General features: G+C 39.5%; 1 protein-coding gene across 1 annotated transcript in view; it reads right to left on the minus strand.

Annotated features, from left to right (window-relative positions):
• Positions 1–23869, minus strand: part of LOC133649945 (uncharacterized) — a 333671-nt gene that overhangs the window by 216602 nt on the left and 93200 nt on the right. Inside the window, exon 2 of the mRNA XM_062046662.1 lies at positions 23683–23759. The gene's annotated coding sequence lies outside the window, so the exon portion shown is untranslated. The remainder of the gene's footprint in view (positions 1–23682; positions 23760–23869) is intronic.

Genomic DNA, 23869 nt, shown 5'->3' on the forward strand with positions numbered 1-23869 from the left:
TGTCTGCGGCACGCAAACCACGTTTGTAGTTTTAGCAGTAAACATCCATCCCTCCATCCATTTTCTACCGCTTGTCCCTTTTGGGGTCGCGGGGGGTGCTGGAGCCTATCTCAGCTGCATTCGGGCGGAAGGCGGGGTACACCCTGGACCATACTTGCCAACCCTCATGATTTTCCCGGGAGACTCCCAAATTTCAGTGCCCCTCCCGAAATTTTTCCGGGGCAACTATTCTCCCGATTTCCACCCGGACGACAATGTTGGGGGCGTGCCTTAAAGGCACTGCCTTTAGCGTCCTCTACAACCTGTCACCACGTCCGCTTTTCCTCCATACACTTACTTCCGACCCAGTTGCATAATATATGCAGCTTTTACACACACATAAGTGAATGCAAATCATACTTGATCAACAGCCATACAGGTCACACTGAGGGTAGCCGTATAAACAACTTTAACACTGTTACAAATATGCGCCACACTGTGAACCCACACCAAACAAGAATGACAAACACATTTCGGGAGAACATTTGCACCGTAACACAACATAAACACAACAGAACAAATACCCAGAACCCCTTGCAGCACTAACTCTTCCTCGACACTAAAATATACACCCCCCGGAGGTCTCAAGGTTGGCAAGTATGCCCTGGACAAGTCGCCACCTCATCGCAGAGCAGTAAACATGTGTACCAAAAATTATATTGCTGTGTTTTTTTAACCTCGGAGGTTGAAAGTCAGAGCTGAGGATGACATCACAGAGTAATGAGCGTTCCATTTAGGAGGTCACAAATCAAGATGGCCATTACCACAAAATCTATTCTTACGCCTTGCTCTATCTGAATATAAAAAACTTCTGGAAAATATGTGATCTTTCTGCAACCTTAATTGCTAACGATGTGAAACATACAAAAAACTGAAAAAAATAGTTTTTTAAAAAACAATAACATTAGCAGGGCTCTGATTTAATTACAGCAACCGTGGCAACTGCCGAGACCACCCTCGTTATTTTTCGTAATGCCCTAAAAAATTGACCAACATCGGTGGCAAGAACTTGTCGTGAACGCCCTTGACTTTTTACTTGTTAATAGACTAGGGATGTAACAGTAAACGGTATAATGATGATTTGCGATATAATTCCAGATGGTTAGTAATAACGTCTAATTTTTTAATTACCAAAAACCCGCATTTTAGGCAACCCAAAGTCAGGCACCTGCGCACTAGCGTTGTTTGGCTTTATAATCATGGCGGTAGGGTTGTACGGTATACCAGTACTTGTATAGTATTGCGGCACTAATGAATCAAAAACAGCACTATATTCTGTTTGAAAAGTACCGGTTCCCCAATTTTTTTCTCTCTTTTTTTTTTAAAGGGCATGCCGGCGCATCGTCACGTCATGACATTGCTGGTTTTACAAGCAGAAGAGCATGTTCGGCAGCGCACAATCACAGATTACTTACAAGCAGACACGGTGTGTAGACAGAAACGCATTTTGGCTTAAAAACTAAAGATAACGATGAAGCTATAACACTGAAACGCCATCAGAAAGAGGTCCTTTAAGACATGGCTAGCTAGCTAGCAGCTAAAATCCATCCGCTGTCGGCAGTGTTTTAGCTACTTCTAAATGACTAATCCTCGCCTGCATGACGACAAATAAAGTACGAGGAATAGCTAAACATGCTTTACTACACACCGTAGCTCACCGGCATCACTGCGCCCGGGAATCATTTTTGGTGATTTAACCCCCAATTCCAACCCTTGATGCTGAGTGTCAAGCAGGGAGGTAATGGGTCCCATTTTTTATAGTCTTTGGTATGACTCGGCCGGGGTTTGAACTCACAACCTACCGATCTCAGGGCGGACACTCTAACCACTAGGCCACTAGTCGATACTACTATGATTACATCGTTATTTTTTATCGTTACAAAATCTTTTTTTACTTTTTATGTTTATAAACTCGGGAAATATGTTCGTGGACACATGATGACTTTGAATATGACTAATGTATGATCTTGTAACTACTTGGTATGGGGATCGATATCTAAATTTGTTGTATCATCCAAAACTAATGTAAGGTATCCAAACGACAGAAGAATAAGTGATTATTATATTTTAACAAAAGTGTAGACAGAACATGTTGAAACGGAAAATAACCACATATTACCAGCAAATGAACAAGTGGATTAATAATCCATTTTTACAGCTTGTCCCTCATAATTTTGACAAAATAATAGAATGAGAAATGTTAGAACCTTTATTTAACCAGATAAGAAAACCCATTGAGATCAAGATCTCTTTCACAAGGGTGACCTGGCCAAGAGGTCAACAGCACATGTCACAGAGCAGTTTCAAAAATAATACATTAAGACATACATTTTAAAATACATAAGAGAACTGTAAAACAACAGAGATTTACATCTTTAAAAACACAGGCACTGTGCAAACGTCTCTCGCTGTTTGTCCCTCATGACACAATATGTTACTGCATACGTCAGCAGACTAATTAGGAGTCTTTGTTTGTTTACTTACTACTAAAAGACAAGTTGTCTGGTATGTTGACTATTTTATTTCAGGCCAAAATTGTTCTTCGATTGCAATAAGAAACATATGTTTAATGTACCGTAAGATTTTTTGTTAAAATAAAGTCAATATTGCCATTTTTTGTGGTTCCCTATATTTAGAAAAGTATCAAAATACATTTTTGTACCTGTACCGGGACAACCCTACATGGCGGACTAACTACACAGTCTTTGCTCGGGAGATTTTCCCTCGGAGTAAACGGAGCCAAGCGCTTGGTTCAACATCATTTTCCCTCGCTTCCCGGCGTACACTTAAGAGCGCACTGCTGTGTTTAGATGGAGACAGGTGTGTACAATATTGGAGACAGACGCACTTGTCCCCACACTAAAAGTATACAGCGAAGGAGAAAAATTAGTTTAATTTCCCAATACAGCGTCCTTCAGCTGCTGTGACTAAGAGGTATTGACGTGAGGAAACATGCAGCAGGCGATGTGTCGGGAACGTTGTCACAACTTGTTTATAAAGTATTTAGTTTGTTTACTGAGATGCTCACTCTTCCTTTATTTAACTGCTAACTTTTTGTCAGTGTTCCAATAACATCAATACGAGCTAAAATGTTTTGTCATCTCATTGAGCTGAACGAAAGCTGTTGTAGATTGTGTATTCGATGTGTGAGGTATCACTCTTTATTTTTGTTGGCCAAACTGTTGCACTGAACCAAAAGGAGGCGTTGTTGGAGAAGAACAAAGCTTGTTTATTAGACTTCATCTTCATTAGCCAAACTGCTTTGTGTTTTCTTTTGATATCAAAAAGTAAATGCCAAGTTTTTTTACATTACTTGTGTTTTTTTCATGTCACAAAGGTATTACTTAAAAAAACATTCATGTGACACAGCATTTTGTTAATGTTTTATTGTGTATAGTTAATTCCTATATGACATATTTCTGCTCAAACTCTTAATGGATCTGTCCCGATACAGCATCTACATGCACATACATAACTTAAAAAAATAAAATAAAATAAAATAAAAAAACTCCCTATATCAAAATGTAAAAATAGAGATAAAAGTCTTGTGTAATGACAAAAAGCTGACAAGTTCATATTATTAAAGAATAAAAAAACCTAATATTTGTGTTTAAATATATGTATAACGTTTATCTATAACCTTTTTATTAGACATTAAAAAATTACATGATGGTATTACGTTCACACCCCAACACTGCTTTACCTAACAATGATTTCAATATTGATAACAATAATCTTAATTATTACTTTGGCCATAATTGGCAGCCCTAGTGTTCATACATGAACACTATTTTTGTCTTATGGCCATCAGGTGCCATCTTTCAACATTCTTATATATATATATATATATATATATATATATATATATATATATATATATATATATATATATATATATATATATATATATATATATATATATATATATATATATATATATATATATATATATATATCCATCGATTTTCTACCGCTTGTCCCGTTCGGGGGCGCTGCTCGTATACGGGTGAAAAAAATTCACCAAATGCCAATGACAGTTATTACAGAAGCTTCTATTATTGATTACACTCAGAGTAGCCATCGTTGAAGCTAACTCGGGGGTGGTGAGGACCTTCCTGTCACAGTCTCTGTCTGTGTTTATGTGTTTGTCTCTGTGTGTGTCTTTGGGAGAGTGGGCGTGTTTTGGACGTAGGCTTGGCTCCAGCTCTCAGCCTGGCACAGCTGACCCCAGCACCCTAATCACTCACCTGCCTGCCATCAACTCATCACCTGCAGCCTACAAATGTTTGGACTTCACTCGGCACGATCGCCAGATCGTTCACCTTGCTACATGTGGTAACGCTTCTCGCCAGTTTGTCCTAGAATTCTAGCACTTTTGATAATCTTGCGAATCTGCCATTTTTGTGTTTTTGGCTCCTCATCTTACCCCTGTTTTCCTCTGCCTTCAGTTCCCTACCTGCCATGTGTGCCTGCCACAGCCTGCTAGCCACAGCCTGCTAGCCTCAGTCTGCTCTCCTGGAAAGCAAAGCCAAGGACTACGAGCTCCCTCCTTTCCCTCTGGTTTATCAATAATAACCCTTAAACTTTAATTCAGCTAGTGTTTTCTGCATTTGGGTACACCAGTTTTACCAACCGTGAAAGAACGATCTGGCCCTTATACTGGACCCAGCAGATTTTGACCGTGTGTGGGAGGCCCTTGCCAATCAAGGACAGCGTTTGGAAAACCATGATCAACACTACAGAAACTTATTGACCAGATGTCACGCGTTTCCACCCAGCTCACCACTCTCATCAATCAACAAACTCAACCAGAGCCCGAACCACCTGCACCACCTGCCGTCCCTGCTGCAGAGCCACACATCTCCCCGCCTGATAAGTACTCTGGTAATCCTAGCACCTGTCGTTAATTTTTAACTCAGATCCAGCTTACTTTTGATGCTCAGCCCTCTCGCTTTGGCCGTAAGGCAGCCAGGATCGCTTATGTAGCCAACCTGCTACAGGGGCCCACTTTGAGTTATTTCAATGCCCTTCGTGAGCAAGGATCCCTTGCAGTCCAGTCCTTTGCTGCACTTTGCAGAACTGAAGCGGGTCTACGACCACCCCATACAAGGGCAGCAAGCAGGTCAGCAGTTGTTGTGACTTTGTCAAGGGAGAAGCTCAGTAAGAGAAATTGCCTGTGACTAGCTGTGGAGTCTGGCTGGAATGACCAGGACCTTCTCACTGCTTTCCAGAATGGGCTTAGTCGGGTCATTGGAAGGGAGATTGCTCTGAGAAATGAGCAGCTGTCCCTAGACGAAGCAATTACAGCAGCTATCAACATCTCTGACCAGATGGCCCAGTGGCAAGCTGACCCCCCGTTCCTTGCAGGTCATCGGAACCCCCCAGCTTTAGACCCAGGCCAGCCGAGCCCAACTTGCCAAGGCGCACAGCCTCAACCTCCAGTTCCCCTGTTGAGGAGCCCATGCAGGTGGGCCGGGCTTACCTTACACCTGAAGAGCGCCTCTGCAGAAGGAGGGCAGGGATGTGTCTCTATTGTGGTCAACCTGGCCATTTCCTTGCCACCTGTTCTATGCGGTCGAAAGAGCAGGCTCACCAGTAACAGTGGGGGTTCTGGTGAGCCAGGCTGTCTCCTCTCCTAAGTCCCTATGCCGAATGCAGTTTTCTGCTACTCTCCGGTGGCAATCCCAGTCCTTGTCTCTCTTTGCTCTGGTGCACTCGGGGGAGGATGAGAACTTCTTGGATGCTGACGTTGCTTCCCAAGTGGGCATTGTCATCAAGCCACTTCCCTCACCCCTGCAAGCCAATTCCCTGACTGGTCGACTCCTTGCCCATGTCGCTCACCGATCCGAACCTGTGCACCTCCTTGTCTCCGGTAATCATCTTGAACAAATCAAATTCCACATAATCTCTTCTCCTCATGCTCCTGTAGTCCTTGGTCAGCCCTGGTTAAGACTTCACAATCCTCACATTGACTGGGCTGCAGCAAAAGTGGTGAGCTGGAGCTCCTAGTGTCTCTCCACCTGCCTGCGGTCTGCCCGCTCCCCTGCTGAGGACACAGTCTCTCCAGTTGTCGCAGAGCCCCCAGATCTGTCCAAGGTTCCCCCTGTCTACCATGACTTAGAAGAGGCCTTCAGCAAGCAACACGCACTGTCTTTCCCTCCGCACCACACTTATGACTGTGCCATTGACCTGCTTTCAGGAGCTCCCCTGCCTTACCGTCGTTTATACAACCTGTCCCGCCCTGAGAGAGAGGCGATGGAAAAGTACATCCACGACTCATTGGCTGCAGGCATTATTCGACCCTCATATTCCCCACTCGGTGCAGGTTTTTTCTTCGTGGGTAAGAAAGATGGCATTCTACGTCCCTGTATAGATTTTCAAGGGTTGAATAATATCATCATTCAAAACAAGTACCCACTGTCTTTGTTGGCATCTGCCTTTGAACCCCTCCAAGGAGTGACTGTGTTTTCCAAGTTAGACTTTCGCAATGCCTACCATTTGATTCGAATCCGAGCTGGTGACGAATGGAAAACAGCTTTTAAGACTCCCCTTGGTCATTTCGAATACTTGGTTATGCCCTATGACTTGACAAATGCCCCAGCAGTTTTACAAGCTCTGGTGAACGATGTCCTCCGAGACCTGATTAACCCCTCTGTCTTTGTGTACCTGGATGATATCCTGATTTTCTCCCGCAACCTGGAGGAACATATGGTTCATGTCAGACAAGTGCTCCAGCGCCTTCTTGAGAACAAGCTCTACATCAAAGCAGAAAAATGTGAGTTCCATGTTCAGTCCACAACGTTCCTCGGGTTCATCATTGAGAGTGGTGAGGTGAAGGCAGACCCCGAAAAGGTGTGTTTTTGGCTTCTCATCTTACTCCTGTTTTCCTCTGCCTTCAGTTCCCTACCTGCCGTGTGTGCCTGCCTCAGCCTGCTAGCCACAGCCTGCTAGCCTCAGCCTGCTAGCCTCAGCCTACTAGCCACAGCCTGCTAACCACAGCCTGCTAGCCTCAGTCTGCTCTCCTGGACCGCAAAACCAAGGACTACGAGCTCCCTCCTTTCCCTCTGGTTTTATCAATAATAACCCTTGAAGTTTCATTCAGCTTGTCTTTTCTGCATTTGGGTCCACCAGCTTTACCAACCGTGACACTTTCCTAGTAGGAAATCCGACCTCGGTGGTCATTCTAGTTAAAATGTTCAACTAGGACCTTGGAAATTTCGACTTCCCAGTACAAATGATACCATAAGTTAGAACTAAACGCTACTTTTTATTACAAATAGCAACAGCGTATGATTTTAGCATCCAACCTTACAAGAACGAGCCAGAGTCAGACCAGCTACGAGAGGAAAACGAAGAAGAACTTTCAGAACCGAGGAGGTCAAAGCATTTCAAAGGTTAGTTGATTAGCTGTGTCTTGCTACGTCTTCAGTGATATAAAGCTACGTATAGTAAAGGCTACATGGTATTAAAATGTCTGCATCCTTATTTGAAACGACTATGTATATCCATGCAACAATATATTGAAGGAACTGTTTCCTCGATTAAATGTAGTTTTGGGTAAATCCTTCTGTATACTGTCTTTTGACCGAGTAAGGTTTGTATAAAAAAATAAATAAAGTGAAAAAAAAAAATAAAAAAAGTGGACTCACACAGAGGCCTCCCAGCAAAACAATTATACCCAGTATATCCACTAACATCACAGGTTGGTAAATGTCACAAGTCAGGGCAAATTTCAAGCGGCTGGTTTAGAAAAAGGCAAAATGGTTTTATAGCTATCTCCTCACACCTCCATGCTTTGAGCTTTCTTTTTCAGCACTAATGAGGACAAAAAACAAACAAAAACAGCTGCCGTTAGGCAAGAAAGCTGGGTTTTTCATATTCTGACCCCTTTGTGCAGTAGACGGCTAACCCAGACTTCACACAAGAGTATAATAAAATTTCAACATTTCATCATTGAACCAACAGTTAAAATTACTTCATGATGGGTTACTTGTCATGTTTCTGGTAGTACTTGTTGGTCTACAACACATGCGTCTTGGTATGCAGAAGTCTTCACATCCATTCATCCAATCTTTGCACCCATCACAGCTTCTCTATAATCGAAAGAAGTGTGAAAATGTGGGAGGGCTTGGAGAAGCTCATCCACTCTGTTTAGAGTTGTTAATGTGCCAATAATTTACTTGAGGCGTTTTCCAAGAGCACAAAACACATAATTGCTACATTTAATGTTGGTTTGAAAGCTGGAAGAATCTTGTATATACCTAACTTTTATTAGGAAATCACAGAGCAATCTTTCAGAAGTAGCATTGCATTTCTCTAAAAATAGTAGTTTTTAAAAGAAAGAGTTAGTTAGAATAGTGGTGATTCTGCTCTTCCCCTTCCATCTGTTTTGTTTTCTTCTATCTTCCTGTTTTTGATGAGCTGGGTCTTCAGTCCCCCTTATAAAATCCCATTAGCTTTTAATGAAGTCAGGCTCCTAGCCTCTTGGCCTCACCTCATTTAGCACGATTGTCTAGCAGCCATTAGCATGGAGGCAATTACAGCCGTACGACAAGAGTAATTGGAAATGCCGACAGGGACCCTGAGAAATGGGGGAAAATAAATATAAAACGATAAACTAATAAGCTTCCATTCAGATGGCAGGGAGGGGAGCCGCATGTGTCTAAGTTAAATCAACATAATTACAATTAGAGCTGGTAGGGTAAAGAGTGTGGTGAAGGAGGAAAAGATATAGCTGGATTTTCTCATAGAGGTAGTAAATACAATGGAGGAAAATGTGGTATCACACGGTGACATTAATAATGAAAACCATAACCGTAACCCTACATTTTTTGCAAGGTCAAAAAGAGTGTATCATTGTTTTGGATGCTGTTTGTCAAAGACTGCCTGTTCTGCAAACAATACTTCAACCACCAAGAGGATCAAGATTGCCAGAGGTTCAAAGGTGCAGGTTTAGGCTATGTCTACACTAAGCCAGATAACCCCTTAAACGAATAATAATTTAGCATAAGCCCCGTTTCAGCCACAATTTTCACACGGGTAAGTGCGCTGTGTATTTCTTGAATCTCCGGCTCTTAGCTTTGTATGGACTCATTGATCATTTACAAAGTGAGTTCGGAGAGGAAGTGACGGCAGAAAGACCGCGCCCCACACCGGAAGTGACGTCAGAAAGAACGCGCCACAGCCAGCTTCATAATAAAGCGGTTCCGTAACTCTGAGCTAACCACTGGAGAAATATGGAGGCGAGTCATCCAGACATGCCCGTGTTTCTCCTTCTTCTACATGTACAGACGCTTGTGGAAATCACACATGGATACCTTAAGAGAAAGCGATTGCAGCTATTTCGGATACAACACTTCTCAGACGGCAAGAGAACTTTCGAATGTCGAGGTCAGCTGTGATTCTACTTACCGGAAAACTTTGTCCATTTGTCGAAGGAGAGTCAATGAGAATGCGAGCTCCCGTGGATGTGATAAAAAAGGTAGCGTGTGCTTTGTATTACCTGGTCGTCGAGTGAATACTACGGAAAACATTGAATGCATTTGGACTGGTAAAGCAGACTGTATCAGTTATTGTCCGACATGTATGTGGCAGACTCAACGTCTAGGTCCAGAGTATATAAAGTCACCAAAAAGGAATGGACAATGAAGGTGAAGGCAAAAGAGTGAAGAGTGTCCTGACCAGATATCTAGGTCCCTAGATTGATTGTTGTCAAATGTTCTTTGTCACATTGTGTACTTTCGTGTCCAATAAAGATTTTATTAATTTATGATGGCTCAGGTGTGATTCACTACAATAGGGCCCCACAGCACACTGGATTCCAGTTAATTGAAATACCACAACACTGGATATTGTTCAGATAAGTTAAATTTAAGAACTTGCACACAAAGCAACACTGGAGGTGACTGTGACATGCGCATTTTCCACGCATGCTTATTAGGTCGCATTGTGCCGGCAGACGGAGGCGGGGAGGGGGTCTTAAACGACCATTGTGTGTGAATGGACAAGGATAAGGTTAGGTGGGATTTATCCTGGATAATCTTATTGTAAACTGGGCCTCAAACACATCAACCTTTTGGGGACTGCTGGGTTGAGTTTGTGAAGCTATGTTCATTGCTCAATATCAATAAAGATATGTCCACGTAATGACAAGAATGTCAGCCAAACATTAACGATTCAAACAACGAATGGGCTTTTGTCAAAAATACAAAAAGAGTCACGGACCAGCATACTGATACATTGATGTGTCAATCATGGCATTGTTTGAAAGCTAACACTTGACAGTAGCATTAATCATCAATAAATAGAATATGTTCATAGTCAGAGCATCAAGACTGTTTACAAGCTTATAAATGCATTCTTTAACATAAAAATGCCCACAACAACAAGTCCAATTCGTGAAAATACTTTTACAACGGGGCTTTGATGTGCTGAAACCACGGGCGTAAGTTGCTCTGTAAAAACTTGAACAACTTGACAGTTGCTGCTGCGACCATTAGCCATGTTGTCAACATTGTGTGTTGTTAGCATTGCATGCCCCCCCTTGTTATTGAACATTGCTCACGTCAAAGGCTTATCAATATCATGTGGAGCTGATAATCTCGAAGATGAAGATGAATAAATGTGTTTGTGTGTGAATCTATATTACTGTACTATATGTCTTGTTTATGTCTTATATGTACACTACAGGGCTGGACGATTATGGCAAAAATAATAATCATGATTATTTTTGATAGATATTGTAATCACGATTATTCATTATTTTGAAAACATGAGTATTTATTGTAACACCAAAACTCACCTTTAAATATAGTAAAAAAAATTAAAAAAATGGATATAAAATAGTAACGAGTAAACCACAACAAGTAAAATAATAATAGAAGTACATTTAAATACAAATAGCAATATAAAACAATAAAATTCATTTTTTTCCTTTTGTTTTTAATTCTGTTTTTTTTTTCTTTACCACCATAGAGTGTGTGCTTTTTGTGTAAAATAAAATTTAATAAAATGTTTGTTAACTAAATGCAAATAAGCAAATAAATAATTGGTGCAATACATCCTTGGACAACTTTGACCAGTATTTTAGGTCCAAGCTGAAGCATAATCATTTTGTAAATGTATCAATAAGTGCTTTAAGTACCTTATGCTTGTTTAAGGTACTTTTTTGAAACCTTTATTTTGTTAGTGCAGTCAAACCGGATGTGGCGTGCTATTATTGTGAAGGGGGAACTGTGCAGTGCTGCTGTTCTCAGCTTGACGAGAAAAGAGGCAACTCACTTGATGCTGTTAAAAAAAAAGGAAAGCTCCTCTCAAGTTGCGACCACTGTTTGTCCATGCATTAATCGTACATCGATGATGTCGTTTTTCAACAACACAAGCAGATGAGATGTGTTGTTGGTGTATGGATTGTTCTTGTTAACTTGAGCTTCATAGTTTAGACTGTTTGTTTAGTTCAGGACTGGTGTGAGTGTTTCGGGGATAAATGAGCGCAACTGGACACATTCATTTGCCAAACAATTGTACCTTCTCCTCCCAATGACAACATTTCACTTACATTTATGTAAATTTCGCTGATATTATTTTGCGCTTGTCAGCGGATTTAGTTTTTCTGGACAAATCGGTAAAGTCTGTCCACGGTTTTATGAACGCAAAAATCATTTGGCCTAACTTTTTTGATCAATTTAGTGATTACTATTTTATATTAGCGTTGTGTGAGAATCTGCATGCACGTTGCGCGGCCCATTAATCATGTTATTATTTTTGACATTTTTTTTCATAATCTTGAGAAGCCATAATCGAAACCAAAATGTTATTTTGATTAATTGTCCAGCCCTAGCCTTGTCTACTAAGATCCAATTAACAAGTACTAAATAATGTGTGAAAACTATACAATTGTGTGTAGTGTTCGCTATTAAATGGCGTAAGGCGGGTGGTAAGATACAATTGAGAACAAGTGCAAATAATGAATTATAAAATCCATCCATCCATCCATTTTCTACTGCTTGTCGCTTTCAGTGAATCATATATTTTAAAAAAGTGCAAAAGTGGTGCAGGCCCTCCTATTTAAATGATGATTCTGCGGCAATACCGGCTCTCACCATGGAAACACTCATTTCCCTCCACATTTATGGCATCATATAGTCAAACCTGTGGTATTTTGTCATGTTGTTGACATGGAGCACACAATATAATATGTACTACCATTTCTGATTATAATAAAGCATGATCTAGTCAACAGAAGTTATTTTTAGCACCCTCAAGGTGCGCTGTGACACAAGGAAATGCAAGAAATGTTTCTTGATACAGTATATTATAATAATATAGCTCCTAAATTAAAAAACTAACACCATTCAAATAAAATGCCAGCAGACACCAGAAGGAATCAGTTGAATGTGTTTGAAAAAACCCCTTGAGTCATCCATCAGCTATATTATAAAATGTCTTTGCTGAAAAGACATGATTTTATATAGTGTATACCTAGAGATCTTAGATCATGTTTTCTTGTCATTTTTGCTGAAACATGGCGTTGGTATGTTTAGAAAAAGCTACAATGTGAAACTCATTACTGCCGGAACACAACCCCCCTAAAGCCCCTGCCCAATCCCCTACCCCCACATACACCCGTTCTCTAACACAAACACGCACATACACACACTTTACTACCTCCTAAGCTGAATGACAGGTGGCAGAAACACGATCTGTAAAGAGCTTCATCAAAGAAGCCTTGCAATGGGCATGCTGCCCACTCATCAATCCATTGGCAAAAGCACAGTCTCTTCCACACTTGAATGTTGCTTTAGGAATGTGCAGAGAAAAGGGGGGAAAGCCAGAGGATGGGGAGTTAGGCTTCAATGGTCCCAGAGCATGGAAAGGTGAGGGGGACAAGGGTATAATGGAATTTTTGGCTGACAAATCAGATGCCAAGGCACCGGGTGTCTCTGGCTCAAATAGGAAATGGGAGGCTGGCTCCCACAATAGTCTATGAGAAAGTCCCAAGTGAGTTGTCCACAATAGAACATGAAGCAGCTTCTGTCAACAATAGCTCCCAAGGTCTCAATGCTTAAAGTAAGATAGTTCCACCCTTCAGAGTTCCTTTTAGTGCAGGCATTACTGCAAGAACTATATGTATCTGTGACAACTTCATACTGGGAATTCCTGCCACTGTCTTGTAACGTTCAGATTTTGGCCCAGTATGCACTCATTTTGTCATTTGAAGTTGCAAAGGGGTTATAGTTTGGAACAAGTTGAATAACACAAACCTAATTTAAGTTTAAGTTAAATAAAGCCAATGCAATTATTTGTAAAACTATCCTTGGTGGGGGAATCCGAGGAGGTTTGGGGTCGGTGGAGGGAGGTTAACGGTGGAGAGCACTTAAAAACTGAAGGCGCAGGACACTGGCTAATACATGATTAGTCTTAATGGAGGACAACAGAATGGAGGACAACAGAATAGGAACAGTGCAACCAGACCTCTGGTATTTAATACCCATTGCTAGATAGATAGATAGATAGATAGATAGATAGATAGATAGATAGATAGATAGATAGATAGATAGATAGATAGATAGATAGATAGATAGATAGATAGATAGATAGATAGATAGATAGATAGATAGATAGATAGATAGATAGACAGACAGACAGACAGACAGACAGACAGACAGACAGACAGACAGACAGACAGACAGACAGACAGACAGACAGACAGACAGACAGACAGACAGACAGACAGACAGACAGACAGACAGACAGACAGACAGACAGATAGATAGATAGATAGATAGATAGATAGATAGATAGATAGATAGATAGATAGATAGATAGATAGATAGATAGATAGATAGATAGATAGATAGATAGAGAGTTCCCTCAGGAAAATTACAATTCCAGCAGCAGTGTACAGAATTGAGATCGAATTTAAAAAAGGAAAAAGTAAATAAGGGGGGTATAAACGGTAATAAAATAGAAAATATAACAATAAGAATACAAATAAAAAGCAACAATAAGAATAAAAATATAACAGTAAAAATAAGAATATAACAAGAGAAACTAGGCAGTAGTGACCATGTTATGAAAATGTGTGCTGTGTGCAACTACTGTACCTCCTATCCAAGGAACTTGAAGCTCACACTGTACAACTATTTTGTAGCCAATAACAAAGCGCAGAATTCAAAATACATATTTGCCCAATATTCACAGCTTAATGAAGTGCACTTGCATGCCAAATCATTTTAGGCCTGAATGTGAGGAAGCAGACACCTGAATCTAATTTAAACTTTAAAAAATGCACAAGGTATGAATGGGTGTGTTTAGGGTTATGTATTGAACATGCATGTGCAATTGGTAACAATTGCAAAAGTGGTGCATACCGCTGTTTTCATACTGCACATCCATGGCATCATGCTCCAACATGTGGCGTTTTGCTATGTTGTGGAACACGCAGCACACAACTATAATCTGTGACACCCATCCATCCATCCATTTCCTACCGCTTGTCCCTTTTGGGGTCGCGGGGGGTGCTGGAGCCTATCTCAGCTGCATTCGGGCGGAAGGTGGGGTACACCCTGGACAAGTCACCACCTCATCGCAGATTCTGTGACACCATTTCTAGCCAATATAGAGCGCTCCTCTAATATAACTTACAACTGAATCTTCTTTTTAACATACCAAAGTTGCACTCTGGGACACGCAAGCACTAACATTGACATTACGCTGGAATGATCCAGTGCAAGAAAATGCATGTTGCAAGAAGTTTGTCCATATAGGAAATATATTGATTCTCTTTAGTGTTTAATGGCTCCAAATCAACCCATAAGTCATCCATTTGCTCAAAGATGATAGTGAATGTTTCACCCATAGTACCAATGGGGCAAAACATTGAGTTGGGTAGAAGCCAGCTTTTCAAAATACACATGCATTTCTTAATTGAGGAGTGTCCAAACTTTTTCTATGCACATTCAGAAAAATTGAAGGATGAGGGGGGCCACCCTGATGCATTTTGTACATTAGAATGCTAAAAACAATCTAAAAATATGCAAAACTAGCTGAACAAAACATCCACATGTGTGTTATAGGTGACAAAGGAAAGTGTGTAATATCTAAAACACATATCTCATTAATAGGGAGGTAATGTTATGAAAATGTCATATTACTATTATCATGACCAAAATGATCACAGTACTGTTGAATGTGCTCAGAAAGTAAGTACTTATACGGACAAAAACATATTTTGAACATGTTATTTTTTAAATAACTAAAATACATAGACACACTTTTAGAACAACCACTATTTTGCATATTTTGTGTGTTTTATGCTTCATTGACAGTGTTTCAGTCTGAGTATGTTATATGTTTTTATGGTTAAGCTTTTATTTTAAAATATTGGTTTGTACAGTAGCACTTTAAGATGTATTTAAATGAAAAGTGCATCACAAATAAAATCTGTTATTAATTATTTATCATTTAAGGCGGCTGTTGTGTCATTCTACTCTGTTCAGTGGTCTTTGAACGCACTATAGAAACATCTTTAAATATAAAATTGATAAAATAATAATAAATCAAATGCAAGAGAGTGGTTGCAGTACTGTGATCAGTGTGGTGCACCGCGCTATTATTGTGAAGGGGGGAAGTGTGCTGTGCTGTTGTTCTCAGCTTGACGAGAAAAGAGGCAACTAACTTGATGCTGTAAAAAAAAAAAGAAAGCGCCTCTCAAGTTGCAACCAATGTTAGTACAATAATGTTACATCGAGGATGTCGTTTTTCAACAACACAAGCAGATGAGATGTGTTATTGGTGTATGGATTGTTCTTGTTAGCTTGAGCTTCATAGTTTAGTCGCTGTTTCAAGTGGCCCTCTCGACACTCCCTACATTTCCATGCATTAAATTAGTCTGATTTCTCAAATAGTTCGATTTATTTATTTATTTTTTCCACACCTACGTGTGATGTCAAGTGTCCATGCACACTCTCTAATGTGACTATTGGTTAAATGACATGCGCCTCCCGTACACTGGGGGGAGCCTATTTCCTTTTAGGTTGTATTAATGCATTGCTTTACCGGTTGACCTAAGACGTCACACTAGGCAATTGCGGATCTGTCTCTAATGGTTATGCTAATGTTAAATAGCAGACAGCATCAAGAAATGATCTTGGATTGCACTACGAACATGACGCTACTACCAAGAATGTATCGGGGCAAATTAATGTTTGAAGCAAAGAAAGGCCGATGGAAGTGTTTTTTCGAAGACATTTTCGGACGGAGAATCATGGAAATAAAACGTTTGAATGTCTCTGAGTTCATTCAAAAGTTTCTGTGGATTGATGGAATGAGTTTTAAAATCGAAGGAAAAGACCGTTCGTGCCGCAACTGATATTGTTCAAGATGAAGCTTGCTATTGTTCTGGACAATTTTGCCATTTGTGTGGAATAGAGACTTATTGTTAGTCAGTTTGGAGTGAACAAATGCAGTGCGAAGAGGTTTGTGTACACTTTATAGGGCGGTGTGGCTCGGTTGGCAGAGCGGACGTGCCAGCAACTTAAGGGTTAGAGGTTCAATCCCGCGTCCGCTATCAATGTCACTGCCTTTGTGTCTTCGGGCAAGATGCTTTACCCACCTGCTCTCCGTGCCACCCTCACTGGTTTAAATGTAACTTAGATAATGGGTTTCACTATGTAAAGCGTTTTGAGTAACTAGAGAAAAACACTATATAAATATAATTCACTTCACTTTATTATTTGTCTTGTAATATAACTGCTTCGTTCTTTTTCATCTCATTCGTATTTCGTTCATGAGTCCGAATTACGCCGGCATTTTACATTTCCTGAGCTACCTTCTTAAATAAATCTTTGTTTCTTTTTTTTTCTACCATCGATGCACTTCAAAATGTTCTGTTGTTTTCATTTGTGATGCAAATAAACAGTCTCCTCTATATTCCAATTGTTTATTTATCATTTATGGCGGCTGTTGTGTCATCCTACTCTGTTCAGTGGTCTTACAATAACAAAAAACAATAATAAATAAAACGCAAAATAGGGCTTGCAGTACGGTGATCAATGTTGATAAATCACATTAAACGTGCTGTATAATATGATGTATCTTCAACTCCCAGTGTTGTGGGCATTGTGATATTCACATATTCTGCATATTCATGAAGACAGACACGCTAAATCGATTGCTCTCCTTGATCTGCTCACTTAACAGACGCAATACACATTGCACATGTTTAGTAGATCAAATGTGCGTGCATGTTTTAGTTCACGCAAATTTTTAGTAGATCAGTCCCTAAGATCAATAATAACTACGTTGGGGATGTTAAATCTCACCACAGCTAAGCGCCTTTGAAAGCGTGTTCCACTTTTTCAAACTCTAAAAAGAAGGAATATATATTCAAAAAATTTACAATACTACTCTATTTCTGTTTCTCCCCAGCATCATTTAGTCCAGTGAGATTCTTTTTCCATGTTTTCATTGTCAACTTTCCAGCACATTTTTGTTGACACTGTGTGGTACGGTATGGGTGGTTGGAGAATCATCATTCATACCTACAGTAGTACTTCAACTTAAAAGTGACCCCATTTAAGAGAATTTTGAGATAAAAGCTGTCTATTAGCTAATTGTTATGCTTTAAATTGCAAGCAAAACAATGCACTCCCGCAAATACCACAGTCAGTATTAGGGTTGGGTATCGAGTATCGAGTATCGATTGGAACCGGGACTAACTTTCCGATTCTCCTGGAATCGTTCAAAAGTTTAAATTTCGATTCCTAGTTTCGATACCCAGTCCGCCGACCGGAAAAAAAGAATTAAGTCCGCCGACCGGAAGAAGAAGCCGCTAAACACCAACAAAGAAGCGCCCACCGCCGGAAGTGTTAGCATAGCCGAGCCTATGTAGCCGAGCGAGTCAGTCAAGCATGGATAGCGGGCGTCGGCGGTCGAAGTGTGGCTTTATTTTACTAAAAAAATGAAATATCGGCAAAATGTAACACGTGCGACAGGACTGTTTCGTGCTTAGGAGGGTGCACATCGAACATGATGAAGCACCTCCGAGTACAAATAAATGCGTGTCCCGTCTTCGACGCGCTGCGCCGACCGTCCTCCTGTGCCTCTTCCTCTGGCTTCGACGCCCAGTCTGGCACCTCGGTGACTGCATTGCAGTCCAAATCCGGTAAGTAAAACAATATATATGCAATAAATAATGTGTTTTGCGCCAACGTCGAGGCAGCTAACAAATTAGCCCGCATATTTTTTCATAGACAATTTACAACCTGCTAGCCAGGCTCCGCGATGTGCTCAGCGTACTCCGTTCACCGTAGCGGCAATGGGGAAGATGTCGGTGCCACAGACGGAAGAGTGCCACAGAAAGGTCACTGCACACATAGTCAAAAGACTGCATCCCTTTTCAGAGGTGGAATCTCCAACATTTAGGTTAGTTAAGCAATAACGTTAGAGCTAAGCTAATTGATACTGGGCTAAACAGTAACAGCAACATTACATGTTTGTTTATGTTTGCAGGGATATGGTGAAAACTCTCAACCCAAAATACATACCACCTTTCAGGGACTACCTGTCAAACACATTGATCCCGGCATGGTACAAGAAGAATCGGAACCGAGAATCGTCAGGAATCGGAATCGAAACAAAGAATCGGAATCGGAATCGGAGTCGTTCGAATTCAAACGATACCCAACCCTAGTCAGTACTATTCCATGCACTAAATTAGTCAGATTTGTCAAATAGTTCGGCTCTTAATAAGCATCATACAACCCATGGAAGCACCTTAATCTGATCGTGTTCGGTTTTTCAAAAGGCGGACTAACACAAATAGACTAAGCGATTAAAAATCTGATTTCTCGAGTAGGGGTGTGCTGACGCAGAAGCCAGTCTCAACGCACAGATTATAACCGGGAAGCAGATCCCATTCAAGGCAACAATTGGAATTAAAACCAAAGTGTTTATTTGCTTTAGAAATGAAAAGAATGTAACATTTTAAAGTGCATTGATGGGAGAAAAAAAGAAACCGAGATTTATATAAAAAGGTAGCGAAGGAAATGTACGATACTGGCTTCATGCGTAAGAGAATGAAGCAGGAATTTTACAAGGCAAAGAAGAAAGCGTACACAAAGCTCTTCACGCTGCATTTGGCAACTGGTCAGCAAGAACTCTGTATTCCACATAACTGGCAAGATTGTTCACAACAAATAGCAAGTTGGAAGTTAGCAACCTCCATCTGAAGCAGGCACAAACTGTATTTTCCTTCAAACTTAAAACTCCTTCCATCAGTCCACAGAGCTTATTGAATAAACTTCAAAACATTCCAAAGTTTTCTTTCCAATCGCCGTCCAAAAATTCCTTCAAAACCACTCTCTGGGTCTCCCCCACCAGTCTTTGCTTCAGACCCACATCCTCCAGTCCAGCAACTTCGAGACCTTCTTGGTAGTGTCATGTTTGTCTTGATGCAGTCTGCTATTTAACATCAGCAGAGCTATTAGAGACAGAATATTCGTAATCTGTGCCAATATTACAGTGAACATCAAACACAGCAAGAACTGGCCTTTAGGGCTAAAGATGAGATCGGTAGGTTGGAGTTCAAATCCCAGCCGAGTCATACCAAAGACTATAAAAATGGGACCCGTTTCCCTCCCTGCTTGGCACTCAGCATCAAGGGTTGGAGTTGGGGGTTAAATCACCAAAATGATTCCCGGGCGCGGCGCCGCTGCTGCCCACTGCTCCCCAAGGGGATGGGTCAAATGCAGAGGACAAATTTCACCACATCTAGTGTGTGTGTGACAATCATTGGTATTTTAATCTTAATCTTAATATCTTGTTTTGGTGTGACGTCATAGTCGACCGGATAATCAATACATTTATCAGCACTAAAATAAAATAAACGCCCCCCAGTGGACAGGAGGCACACGTCTTATGTCGCATTAGAGAGAGTGCATGGACACTGGGAGTTCACATGTACAGGAAACCAAACTATTTAACTTAATTTATTGCATAGAAACGTAGTGAGTGAACCCTGTATGAACCAAAAAAAACCATCTGGTCTTATTCGATAGCATTAGATTAGTTTTTCCGACCACAGGAAGGAAGAAAGTGAGTGTAAAGGACAGTGCTGAGAAGAAGAAGTGGATGAGATTCATTGACTAAAGAAATAAATCATCGCTTGATCAAAAACATGAGCGTATCACTGCTAATATGCATCATACTTAAGCAGAATGACTATAAAGCCAGCCAAGGATGTAAAAAAAAACATCTTAACTACAGATATTTATCCATTAAAATATGGGAAAGCTTCTGATGGTGTGTTTGATGGAGAAGTAGCTGGAAGGAGATACAGTAGAAGTCCACTCTCCAAGGTAAATACTAGGGCTGGGCTGGCAAAGAAAAACCGATCACCATTCATTTTTTCATATCATCCGATCTCGATTGATATCACGACCATTTCTTTTAATTAAACTCGGATTGTTTCGTGCAGGATTATAGTGAGTCCCGTTGCATCCATACTGTTTATTACTGCAGTATCTTGTAACAGACGTTTCCACCATGTTTGATTGAGGTTCTATATGCTCACAGCTGACAACTTTCATTTTATTCAAATATATAATTGTGTTTACTAGAGGTGCAACGGTACAGGTAACCCATGCTCCAGTCTGTACCTCGCCTTTAGGGCCATGGTTTTGCTTCTTTTTCAGTACATTTTGTGGGAGGAAAGACCAGTTGTTTTCCTCTCAAAGTTCTTTAAGTTATTTTGCTTGTCATCAAAAAGTGCATTCTGCAATAAATACTGAATACTACAATACTTTTACTTCAAGTTAACATTTACTAAACAACACTTTCTAATGTGTTGTCTTATCATTATTATTTGTATCCTTGAATTACTTGTATACATCAGTGCTTCTCACTAGTGCTTTGATAAACTGCCAGCCGTGACCCACATTGAGGAGTTTTTTTAAAACTCAAATACTGTAGCATATATTGAAAAAAATTACATTTAAGTGCAGTTTGAATTTGAGGTACTGTAATATAATGTGTACCAACACATAAAACAAGTTTAATGATTATTTCAGGAACACAATGTTTTTTTATCCACAAACTCAGAAATGGTTTGAACACAAAGTGTCTGTATGCAGAGTTTTTTAGTAAATGTCATATCAGAGTCGAATCTTTGCAGACACAAACAAAAAGTCTGATTGAAAAATGTTTAGATATAAAAATGCCTTTTTCTGATTAAATTAGTGGGTGTGTTTGTTCTCCCAGTCGGGACTAATGAACACTTCTGTGAGTGCCTGCAAGTCCGCATTCAGGGCATTATTACCGGTGCACTGCAGCAGATAGTGAAACAAAAGCCGCTGCTCCTTCAAAATGTTGTTTCAACTTCTATGCTAGTGTCATATTTCTTTATTTTGTTCTTCTGGGCTGCACTTCCAGCTGTGTGAAGAGGCACAACGCTGATTGAACATTAATTACGTCGTGACGAGTCTGATTTTCGCAAGGTGGAACGGGAGGCCGCACACATACACAGACACATATGGCCCAAGTAAATACTGTAAATTATTATTAAAGTACTTCATAAAACTACTGTAGTTGTTTGGACTACATTCGATTGTATTGTTTTTATACAATATTTCTTGTCTAAAAATGTGTTTTTTTCTTTTTAAAAGGCATGTTACTTGCTAAAATGGTGCTGTTTTGGGAGGCCAAGCACCAATTTTGAGTTGAGATACAAGTGTTTTGAGTTATGACCTCCGTGACAGAACCAAATAAGATCGTAAATTGAGGTACTACTGTATTTTATACATTACCATTGTCTGACAGACAATGGTGATGGAATGGGGAAAACATGAGTCATTTTTCCTTTGATACTAATAACTAATACCACAGATTTGTATTTAAATATATGTACAATGTTTTGTTTAGCCTTTTCTAGTAAAACAAAATAATGCTATTTGGTAACAGTAGACGAGAAAGTCAAACACAAATACAAATAGACAGAGTAGATTTTGAAAGGGTAAAAGAAAACAAATTTTTGGGTGTTATAATAGATGATAAAAATTTACTGAAAATCTCATGTAAAATATATACAACATAAAGTAGCAAGAAACACATCGTAATGAATAAAGCAAAATATGTTCTGGACCAAAAATCACACCATATTCTCTACTGCTCACTAGTGTTACCATATCTGAGTTATTGTGCAGAAATATGGGGGGAAAACTACAAACGTATGTTTTATTCACTAACGGTGTTTCAAAAAAAGATCAGTTGGAATAATACATAATGTTGGATATAGAGAACACACAAACCCTTTTATTGAATCAAAAATATTGAAATGCAAACAGCTAAAATTATGTACAAAGCAAACTATAACCTGCTACCCAAGAATGTACAACAATTCTTCTCAACAAAAGAGGAGAAATATAACCTTACAGAAAATTGTAACTGTAAACATTTGTATGCACGCACAACACTTAAGACCTTTAGTATATCAGTATGTGGAATTAAATTATGGAATGGATTAAGTAAGGAAATCAAACAAAGTACTAACATGATTCAGTTTAAGAAACTGTTCAAACTACAAGGGTTCACAAAGTACACAGAAGAACAATTATGATAAACATCTTGAACCTTTTAAAAAAATGAGACAATCTCATTAATCTCCTGGGTGAACCAAAAATTACTTAGCTATTTTTTAATGAGAACTTTAATTATTGTGTATATTATTATATGTCTAGTATTTATTATGTATCTAATATTTGTTTACTTACTTATGGTATATTTAATGTATTTACTCATTTATTTATTCACTGTTCTGTTACAAATAGAGAACAAAGAAATTGGATAAAATTGTTAAGATATGAAAAGGGGTTGGATTAAATAAGCTCTGCTTCTTCCTACTTCTTTTCGGACGTGCTGTAATGAAACAACTGGAAATATGTGATGCATTACATTGTAATTGTATTGTATGCATGTTCGTAATAAACTGAAACTAACTAACTTTTTAAAGAAAATACATACATCATAGCCAATAATGCAAATTATACAATGACAGCATATTGACACTACACACCCACCCCACCCATGACCACGCCCTCACCATGACAAATAAATTGGCAGTCTGTGGGAAACACTAATCGGTATTAGGGCTGGGTATTGAAAAGGACTTCATAGTACGATACGGATCATGATACTTGAGTCACGATACAATACAGTATTGCATTATTGTGAAATGCAATGTATAAATTTTAAATACACCTTAAAATAAAAGTTGTACATACAGTATGTACACTAGATGACAGTAATAATTTATTGAACATGGATGAAAATATGACTTAAAAATAAAATGAAAAAAATCTATATTAAAATATTAAGACATTAAAAATCGATGTATTGCCATATGGATATGTTTTCCCACCTCCATTTGGCATATCGGGTATCAGGACGAAAGCCAATATAAAGCATCTATAATAGACACATATACTTAGATTTTAATTCTAATATTTACCGGAAACTTGGTTAAGAATTAAACATCTTGCTCATCATATTTGATCCAAAATAAGAATTAGCAAAAACCGTGAGCCTCAACTGAACAGATAACACAATTAGTACTTTGTAAATTTTAAAACACAGGAATGAACTTACAGCTAGCTGGCCCACCACAGCGCAGGACCTTTCACTTGTGTTTTCACTGTGGCTTAGGGTCCAACTCGTCAAAGATTCTGCAAAAACAAAAGAAACATGTTTTATCCCTGTGTCATGCTTTTATATTGAAGTTTACATTGCACTAAACGTGAAGTTGTGTAATTATACACAGTGATGGGCAGTAACA

Source organism: Entelurus aequoreus, linkage group LG05 (genome assembly GCF_033978785.1).
Source record: "Entelurus aequoreus isolate RoL-2023_Sb linkage group LG05, RoL_Eaeq_v1.1, whole genome shotgun sequence".
Classification (NCBI taxonomy): Eukaryota; Metazoa; Chordata; class Actinopteri; order Syngnathiformes; family Syngnathidae; genus Entelurus; species Entelurus aequoreus.